This window comes from Cyanistes caeruleus, chromosome 1, assembly GCF_971803275.1.
Source record: "Cyanistes caeruleus chromosome 1, bCyaCae1.hap1.1, whole genome shotgun sequence".
Taxonomy (NCBI): domain Eukaryota; kingdom Metazoa; phylum Chordata; class Aves; order Passeriformes; family Paridae; genus Cyanistes; species Cyanistes caeruleus.
The window spans coordinates 39040585-39049647 of NC_141701.1; the positions used below are offsets into that span (position 1 = coordinate 39040585).

The following is a 9063-nucleotide window of genomic DNA, read 5'->3' on the forward strand; positions in this document are numbered from 1 at the left end:
AGACTGCAGAAGCAAAGAGACAAAAAGAGAAAAAACAATCAAATAAGAATGCAAAGGATAAAAAAAACTGATTGGGTAGAGACAATTATAGTTCCAAGGAAAACATATATTCTCAATCAGTATGACAGGATACAGAATATGTAATAAACATACGGATTCTGTGCTCCAAGGAGAAATTGCTTTTCTGTGTCACACCACACAAACCACCTGCTTTTATTGCAGGAGTAGGATGAAGGACCTTTCATTCATCCAAACCTAGTTCAATACATCTGATTTGAATAAGCTACTCAAATGCATTTTTGAAACTTGCAGCCTTGCTTAAATGCTCTATTAAAAGTAGAAGTATCCTACCTGAAGCATCCTTTTCCCACTTGTTCACTCTACCAAAACTCTTTTCTGCTAGTGCCAGCTTCATCGAACTAGGTTCTTCTACACTTGCACTGCCTTCTCAAAGCTAAATTCCTTAAGTTTCACTTTCTGTGGGGTCACTGTATGGGGAACACCAAGACCAATGAGGACAGAAGATAATCCTGGAGCAAGAGCTGCTGTCTCAGCACCACATCCCCACAATACCAAGACTTGATTTCTTCTCCACAGGCCAGCACACATGCTGATAAATCCATGCTCTGCTTCCCTGAACCAGAAGGGTATACAAGGAGGGTCAATGCTGGCTCAAAAACATTTTACATGCATCACTACACAGTACACAAAAACCTGCATGCAACAGAAAAAAAACTTGGCCAGAGAAGGTGAAAGCAGCATCACAAGAAGGGCAGACAAAGCAGCAGAGGACAATCCACACTGACCATTTTCAGGACAGAAACCCATTTTATGTCAGTTTGAGGTCATAATTCTAAATCAGATGTGTCAAACAGCAGTTAGCTGTCTATAAAGATCCATTACACCTACACATAAACTGCACTCTACACAGAAGAGTCTTGCTGACCACCTACAGAAGGACAAAGCTGCCCTTAGACAAAGCACAGCCATAAAATACTTCGAAGACCATGTCAGTACTGCCAGGTTGGTACTCCACTGGACTTCATATCTCTTCAAGAGGCTGGGGGTATGTATTTCTGGATAAGTATTCCCTGATAAGTAGTTTACAAATGATAATTGGATTATGAAAGGTGCTAAGGCTTACTCTTCCAGAAAGGGGAAAAAAAATAAAAATGCTGCAGACATCTAAACCAAGAGATGAAATAAACAAGTTTATAACGCTGACAGTCCTGAAGACAAAGCTGGAGAGAAAGCAACAGCAGAATGATGTTGGGAAAAAAAAAAAAAAAAAAAAGAGATGGGAGAAGACAAGGAAATCATGGTAGAGAGTACTCCTACAGCAGTGTGGAAACTGGAACGTGGATTTTCCCAGGAAACTGGGGAGAAAAATCCTCAAACAAACAGCACATTATTACTAATGAAGACATTTGAAGCAGTGTGGTCAAGGACTTTTTAGGAAACACTGGTAAGCATTATGGCAGAGGGAAGGGAACTGCTCCCAAGGAAATTTAGGAGAAGGTCTTGAGATGAGACAAGCTCTCCTGGCCAGGCATAGTGGGAGCACTGTTGTCTAGTGCCTGCCATCAATCATGCCATCTACATCCCAAGAGAAATGGGCTTAGAATTCACCTCAGTATCACTTGCTGCTTCTCCACTGGTGCCAGGACAGCTGCTGCAATCTCTCTTGAAGCCAGTGCAAATGCAGCTGGACTGAAAAAGGAGGAGAAATTGCCACACCAGCAATCCAGCAGAAGAGTTGCTTAAAAGGCAGGACTTCCAACACCCCTCATGGGCTGCAATGCTTCCCTCCAGCCTTTGCACAGTTCAGCACATCTTTTGCAATGGTAAGCCTGGAGTTACAAAAATGTGCTTTGAATCCCATTTGCACTTTCTGCTACATCACAACAGCACATTCAAATGACTCTTGCAATGTATTTTGAACAAGGCGAACACAGAACATCCAGTATAGGATTTCCTCTTTCTCCTGCCCATCCCCTTCCTGTTTGTTTACCAAAAACTTTCACTTCCTCAGTGAAACTGACACCAGCTCCGGCAATCACTTAACCCTGGTTCTCCAGTCTTTGTCCACTCACACCTGAATCACAGCTCCCCAGGGAATTTAGTACTTACTGAAGGATTTTAAAAATCCATCAAAACACATGGCAAGACTGGGGCTATCCCGGAGAAAATAATTTTCTGTGCACTGGATCTAATGAATATAAACCTCATGATTCCGGCAAGGGACATTGGAGCAGGCAATTTTATGTGCAGTAGATGTGCTACTATTCAGATCTTTCCCTACTCAGTTGACACTACCAGGAAATATTCTTTTTGTCTGAATAGAGTAGAACTTAGCCATAGGTCAGACCTACTGATTTATAAATGTGTTACCACTATGTAAGAATTCACTCAAACATATTAACTTTTGCTATTAATTTTGTTCTAAGCCCCTGGTACAGTCATACATGGAAAGAAAAAACCTACTTAGCAGCCAAATATACTTCTGTACTAATTCCTGTGATACCATATTACTTCATTTTAAACCTAAGTTAAAACCTGAATAAGATTTCATAAAAAAAAAAACCCAAACCAACAGACTTGTACTCACCTATGTGTACAGACTAATGAAGGAAACATGAAAAAAGAGCAATAGATTGTAGATACCACATCAGAAAGCCCACTTAACTGATTATGCTTTTTTTTTATGAACTTCCTGAAACAGCTTTTTTTAAACCAACAAAGCAGAAGTTAAAAGTACATCGCACAGGGAGTCCTTTCCTTTCAAAATTTTATCATTTCCATACTTAGAGCAGCCCTCTAGGACAGAGAAAACTGCAAAAAGTGCCATTGCAGAAGGGTAGCTGCATCCCATAGTTCAACGCCTTTGGCGAACTATCACGTGTTCCAGCTCAAGATTGCACTATTTCCTATCACAGCTGGCCTTTTCAAATTAAAGTAATAAACTCTATAATAGGTCAACCACAGGAAGAAGTAGCCTTCAGCCACATGCAACAGAGACCATAGAGGAAGAAGGACACTGTTCAGAGTGTTTATCACTGGAGTCCTTTGAACAGAAGACGTAAGACAAGTGTGCTGCGCAAACACAGGAACCAATTGTAGATACTTAAGATGCCAGCAGTTTGAAAAAGACAGGCAATGCTGACCTAAGGGAGAGCAAAGGCAGGCCTGCACAGTACTAGTCCAGCCTTTTAACCCACCAGAGAAATGAGATCTTCCCATTACTCCCTCTACCCTTCCCCAGTGTCCTACTTCTTTTCTCCCCAGCGAAGTGTTACTGTCAAAATACCATTTCTCTTCTGACATTTGCCTAACAAAAGTAACCGATCTATTTACTTCTATGAGAAGTTCTTTAGGGCACAAAACAAATACAAGAATCTCATAAATATTTGGAGGAAATGCTTCCAGCACATGATGAGTTCTGCCTTCGTGTTTTGTTCCATGAACTCACGTTTTTCAGGAAAGATGCTGAACTCAAACGTGAATAATTCAGTCTCGGAAATTACAGCATTTAATGACAATGTCAACAGGAAATGTATCTGAATCAGGCAAAAATAAATATGAAAGCACAGACCTTTCCATCCTTCCCCAAAGGACAATGAAGTTTAAACTAGGAACAGTCACACTAAGGACAGTTACATTGCATTTGTCTTTCATTAGTGCAGGCTGATTTATTTGAGGAGGCACCATCACTGTTTACAGGGTGGCAGACTCCTTCACCCTCTCTGCGTCATTAAAGACTGTTTTCATACAGATGTAATTTTACATTTTTATCTACAGTTTCCTGTGGTATGGCTTAGCAAGTCTGGAAGCCTTTCTTATTACACCATCTCTAGCATTCCTCCACTCTCATTAAAGAGGGGACAAAAATAAACGGGAGAAATAGGAAGTGGGAATGTGCTCAACAGGACGAAAATCCCAATTCTCAGCTGGGCAACTGGTTTTTCTACAGTATGAAGCCTTTTTGCTTAGAGATGGAAATCCTACAGGGGCAATATTATAATAAATGCTGCTTATAAATGCTGGTTTGGTGTAATTATTTACACACTCAGCTCTATAGCTTCAAGAGGAAGTATCATTCTCTGCATATAAAGGTCACACAACCCTCAGGATCCCTGGCCCACTGATTCTCCTCCCATCCCCTGCATTAGCACATGACAGCTCATATCCTTCTGGGATCTCCGTGGCAGCAGACATCCACCTCCACGCACAGCCATGTGACCACAGCAGATCGCTAGGAATCCTAGGTTATACCTAATGCCCACCCCATGAATTAGTTAGTTAAGTTAGTTATTCCCCATGTGTTTGTCTTCTCTGTTCACTCAGTTTTGAAAAGGGTTCCCTGAACCCCAAGAGTAAAAATGGCTTTACAACTCCCTGGACAGAAGAAAAAAAAAATCACTCAGTTACTCAGGATATGCACGTATGGGAAGGAGGAAAGGTCCCATCTCCTTCCCAGATTGTCTAGCCCTTTGAAAAGAACAAAAATCGTCTCATGATCAACATGTGTTCATCCCACAACCTCAAAGATTCCAATTAAGATTCAAAATAACATGCAGAATAGAGGTAGGCAAACACCTCCTTTTTGTGACAGCAATGGAACCACATCTGAGATTAAAGACGGCAGCACTTAAACTTTCCCAAATAACTGCAGAGAGATCAATGCTGCTCCCTGATTTGCCCCACAAGAAGGGCCAGGTGTAGCATCTCTGATCTGGTGACAGACTGCACTGAGGAACAGGTACTAAGCTGAGCCAGGAAGACCTTGGATTTGTTTTCATTGCCTGTCATAGGAATTTTTTACTGCAACACTTGCTGTTCTGTGTTGCCATTTAGCTTACAGGAGTCAAAAAGGCCATAGGAAGAGAGGTCACTTCAATTACATAGATAAACTGAGGGGGGACAGTACTATGAAATAGTTACTTACACATTCATAAACACCTATCTATTCATAAATACCTGCAAGGAATAGTTTCACATTTATGGAAACTCTCTTGGAAAGGGTAACATTAACCCCCATAGTATTAAACAATTTAAAGGCAACAGGGTTTAACTTTGCGTTGTAAAGTTTCACAATTGATTGCTTTGTCAGGAAGAGTCATTGCACAACCCCACTGGTCCAGGGGCTTAAAAAGGAAAACCAAAACCTTACCATGTCTTCTGTATATTACTGTAGGAAACACCTCTAAACATAGAGAAAAACAGGATAACTTGAAGTCAGACAGTTGCTGTACAGAGATGATCGTTCTGTGTCTTCATGGTTAAAAAGAAATTTCTCTCAACACAATTAAAGTAGATTTTTATGTTATTAAATAAAGAATTCTTTCCTAACTAGCCTGTAGCTCACAAAGTTGAAACAGAGAAAGAAAAAAAGCTTCAAATCTCAGAAGAGATCCATAAAATAATACATCTTTTGATCTCACAGTTCATTACATTCAATCCTTCTCCAAGGTTCCTTAACATCCTATTAACAGTATCTAACTGATTTCTAGCCTGTTGCTACTTTTTCAGAGAAAACAATTTGATTTTTTTTCCTCATCCATACTTTCAGTGCTGTTGATAGTACATATTAAAAAGATAACACCTATTCTGTCCTTGGGTTGGAAACAATCCAAACACAACACAATTTAGCAAACACAATTTAACTCTCCTTTCGGTAAAACTGAGCTACGTCTTCCCAACATAGCTTTGCAATTTCTCAACACTTATCTTCTGCTTTTTGTTTTAACTCTATAGTGATACTGTGCTGAGTGCAGATTTATCTACGTGGCACTTGTACTTTACAGATACCTTCAATTAACATTGCTATTCCTAAATTGCAAAAGTCTTACAGGTACTTGATGGGACCAAGCTTAAAAATTTTAATTTCCAATTTGTATTCCAATGTCCTAAAATACATTAAGATTGGTCAGTGTTTCTCCAAAGGTGGGAATGAAAGGCAGGAGATATTGATTTGGGGTTTCAGATGAAACCAGCTGTGTGCTCCCTACGTATATCCGTGGGAATATAACCTGGCTAAACAAGTTTTAAGCGTTAATCCCTTTGGTCTTTAGTGCCAACAGAGGGGAGAGCAAGGCAGCAAGATGAGTTTGTGCCAACCCATTCACTGCAAGCAGTTGAAAGATGCAATTTCAACAGAAACTCTTAACTGCTTTACTGAAGGTACAGCATCAGCTCCTAAACTAAAATTGTAAGGAGAAAACCCTTCAGAACCGTTCCTCAGGAACACAGTACCTATAAGAGTAGTCTGCAAGAAACACTGGGCACCAAACATCACAATACCATTTTCTCATCTTTCTTTTAATTCCAAGCACACCTGAACATAGAGTTAAGAGGAAGAAGCTCTAACTTGCAGAACGCACCAGAAATTACGCTCCTAGAAAGAAAGCAGTGTAAGAAGGGATACCCAGGGATCACATCACCTCACCTCAGTCAAGGCCATCGTTTTGGCTTGAAACGCCGGCTGCAGACTTTAACCAGCTAATATCACACGCTCCCCGGCACGAAACAGCCAAAAGGCACCCGAGCCCTCCGGATCCCAGCAGAAGCCAGGAGGAGGGGTGTGAGATAAATCATGCTTTTGAGAATGATTATTTTACCCCAGGTAAAATAATCGGGCGACAGCGGCACTTCCTCGCGGGGGCAGAAGCGAGGGAGAGCCGCCCGGGCAGCGCCGGGTCCCGCCGCACCACCCCGCACGTCCCCGCACCTCACAGAACCACACCGCGCCGCACCGCACCTCACCGCACCGTACCGCACCTCACCTCACCGCCCCGCACGTCCCCGCACCGCACCTCACCGCCCCGCACCTCACCGCCCCGCACCTCACCGCCCCGCACCTCACAGAACCACACCGCGCCGCACCGCACCTCACCGCACCGCACCTCACCGCACCTCACAGAACCGCGCCGCCCCGCACCTCACCGCACCGCACCTCACAGAACCGCATCTCACAGAACCGCATCTCACAGAACCGCATCTCACAGAACCGCGCCGCCCCGCACCTCACCGCCCCGCACGTCCCCGCACCGCTCCGCACCTCACAGAACCACACCGCACCGCACCTCACCACCCCGCACCTCACCGCACCGCTCCTCACCGCACCACACAGAACCACACCTCACCTCACAGAACCGCACCTCACCGCCCCGCACCTCACAGAACCGCACCGCACCGCTCCTCACCGCACCTCACCGCCCCGCTCCTCACCGCGCCTCACCGTTCCGCCCCGCTCCTCACCGCGCCGGGCGGCAGCGCGGCCGGGGCGGCTCCGCGGCACCCCGCGGGGGAAGCGGGGCGAGCCGGGACCGCCGCCGGGGGAAGGCACTTACTTTCCCGGCGCGCAAGCTGAGCGGCAGCGAGCGGGGCGCAGCGTGCGGCCGGAGCGCGGAGCGGGCTGTCCCGGCGGCGGGGCCCAGCGCGGCTCTCGCTGCGCCGCTGTCGCTGCGCGGGCGGGGCGCGGCCGCGGCTGGGTCCCGGCACGGGCACTTCCTGCTGCCGGGGAACATTTGCATGCGGGGGACAGCGGCGACAGCGGGGGGCGGCCCCGGCTCCTCCGGCTGGAGCCCGAGCCGGGGTGTCGGGGGTCAGCCCCGCCGGACTGCCTCAGAGCGAGCCTGCTCTAGAAGTTACAGCTAAATAAAACCGTGTCTTTGCCAAGTCTGAGAGGCAGAAAAAAGGCTGTCTTGCTCCACCGACAGCCAAAAAAACATCTTAACTTCAAAAATCCGCTGTAAGCAGCTTCTGAGGTCCGTTGGAGGCTTGGTTGAGAGAAACAAAGAGCAAGTATGCTTATCTTTCAATGTTTCTTTTCTTTCAAGACTGATTTACTAGCCTGGTGAAAAGTGAAATAAAAATCTCCCAGGTCAGCAAAACAGGAAATATGAATGCATGGACATAACGGCCAGAGGATGCAGGTGAAAAGCTTTGCAAGAACTAGAGTCAAGGTGTCATGTGTGTACTGCCAGACCACATGGGCGAGTTCAGGTCACAGAGATTTCTAAGGCAGAGTTAAAAATGAAAAACATTTAAGCTTTCCATATGAAAGTGTTTAGATAATGGATCAAGTTTGGGAAACAGCCAAAGTGTTACAAGATGCAAGACACTCAAAAGCACCTCTGTACATCTTTCAAAGTCCACCAGGACAGCCTAACTGTGGGTTGGAGTGGACTCGGGAGCTGGTGAAGACTTCTAACAGGACACCCAAAGAGCTCAAAAAAGCTCAGTGCAGCTCACACCCTGTTGGGTTTATGAGGAGAACCTGCCTAAAGTCCATAGCACTCACAGATCTCTGATGCTGATGCAAAGGCCTGCCAGTCACAGTGATGTGCAGCTGGCACAATCACTTCACTCTGCTTGGTGTGTGCTGCAATCCCATCTCAGTGCCCTGGCTCCAGCACAGGCGCCTGCCTCGATGCTCTAGAAGACTCAGTCCATAGAAGCAGTGAGACCATAATCTGTTACATTTCTTAATCAGTCCCAGATGTCCCTGGGCAACTGTGGAGCTCTAAAATCTAGTGGGCAATCGTTTCTGATATTCTTTGCATTGTATCATCAATGACTAAAATAATATTGTGTAAATACTCAGACCAGCCTCTAAAAGTATTGTAGGGTGAGACAAGAGGGAATTCCTCAAGTTCTGTTAATAAAAAGTGGGTAAATGTTTTTCTCTCTTCCTCCAACTTAGGTAAAGATATTTCATGATAACAATAATAAAAAAAAACATAAAACATAAAAATAAAACCAGACAACAATCTTTTTCCCAATGAAAAGTTTATGCAGAAAGGAAAGATCTGACTAAATATACATTGTCTTGGGTTTGGGGGGTTTCTTTTGGTAGGAAATCTGGATTCCAAAAGTTTATGTAAAATGAGCTATTTCTGTTTGGAAGTGCACTGTGAGTACCTCATGTTTCCATTTTTCTCTATAGGGAAGCACCTTGATCTTGTTGTACCTTTTCTCTTCAAGAAATGGTGCATAGCTCCCGTATCTGTCTAGTTCTTTCCCCTTTCCTCTTTATTTCTTCATTTCATTATCAAGTATTCC

At 44.5% G+C, this 9063-nt stretch overlaps 1 protein-coding gene across 6 annotated transcripts in view; it reads right to left on the reverse strand.

The window, feature by feature from the left end:
• LYN (LYN proto-oncogene, Src family tyrosine kinase) overlaps positions 1-7528 on the reverse strand; it is a 50439-nt gene extending 42911 nt beyond the window's left edge. Inside the window, exon 1 of one of the 6 annotated variants that reach the window (XM_086887856.1) lies at positions 7350-7528. The gene's annotated coding sequence lies outside the window, so the exon portion shown is untranslated. Of the gene's footprint in view, positions 1-6445; positions 6809-7237 lie in introns of those variants that run through there. The other 5 variants (XM_086887845.1, XM_086887850.1, XM_086887867.1 and 2 more) reach the window with 5 other exon arrangements.
• Positions 7529-9063: the final 1535 nt, after the last annotated feature.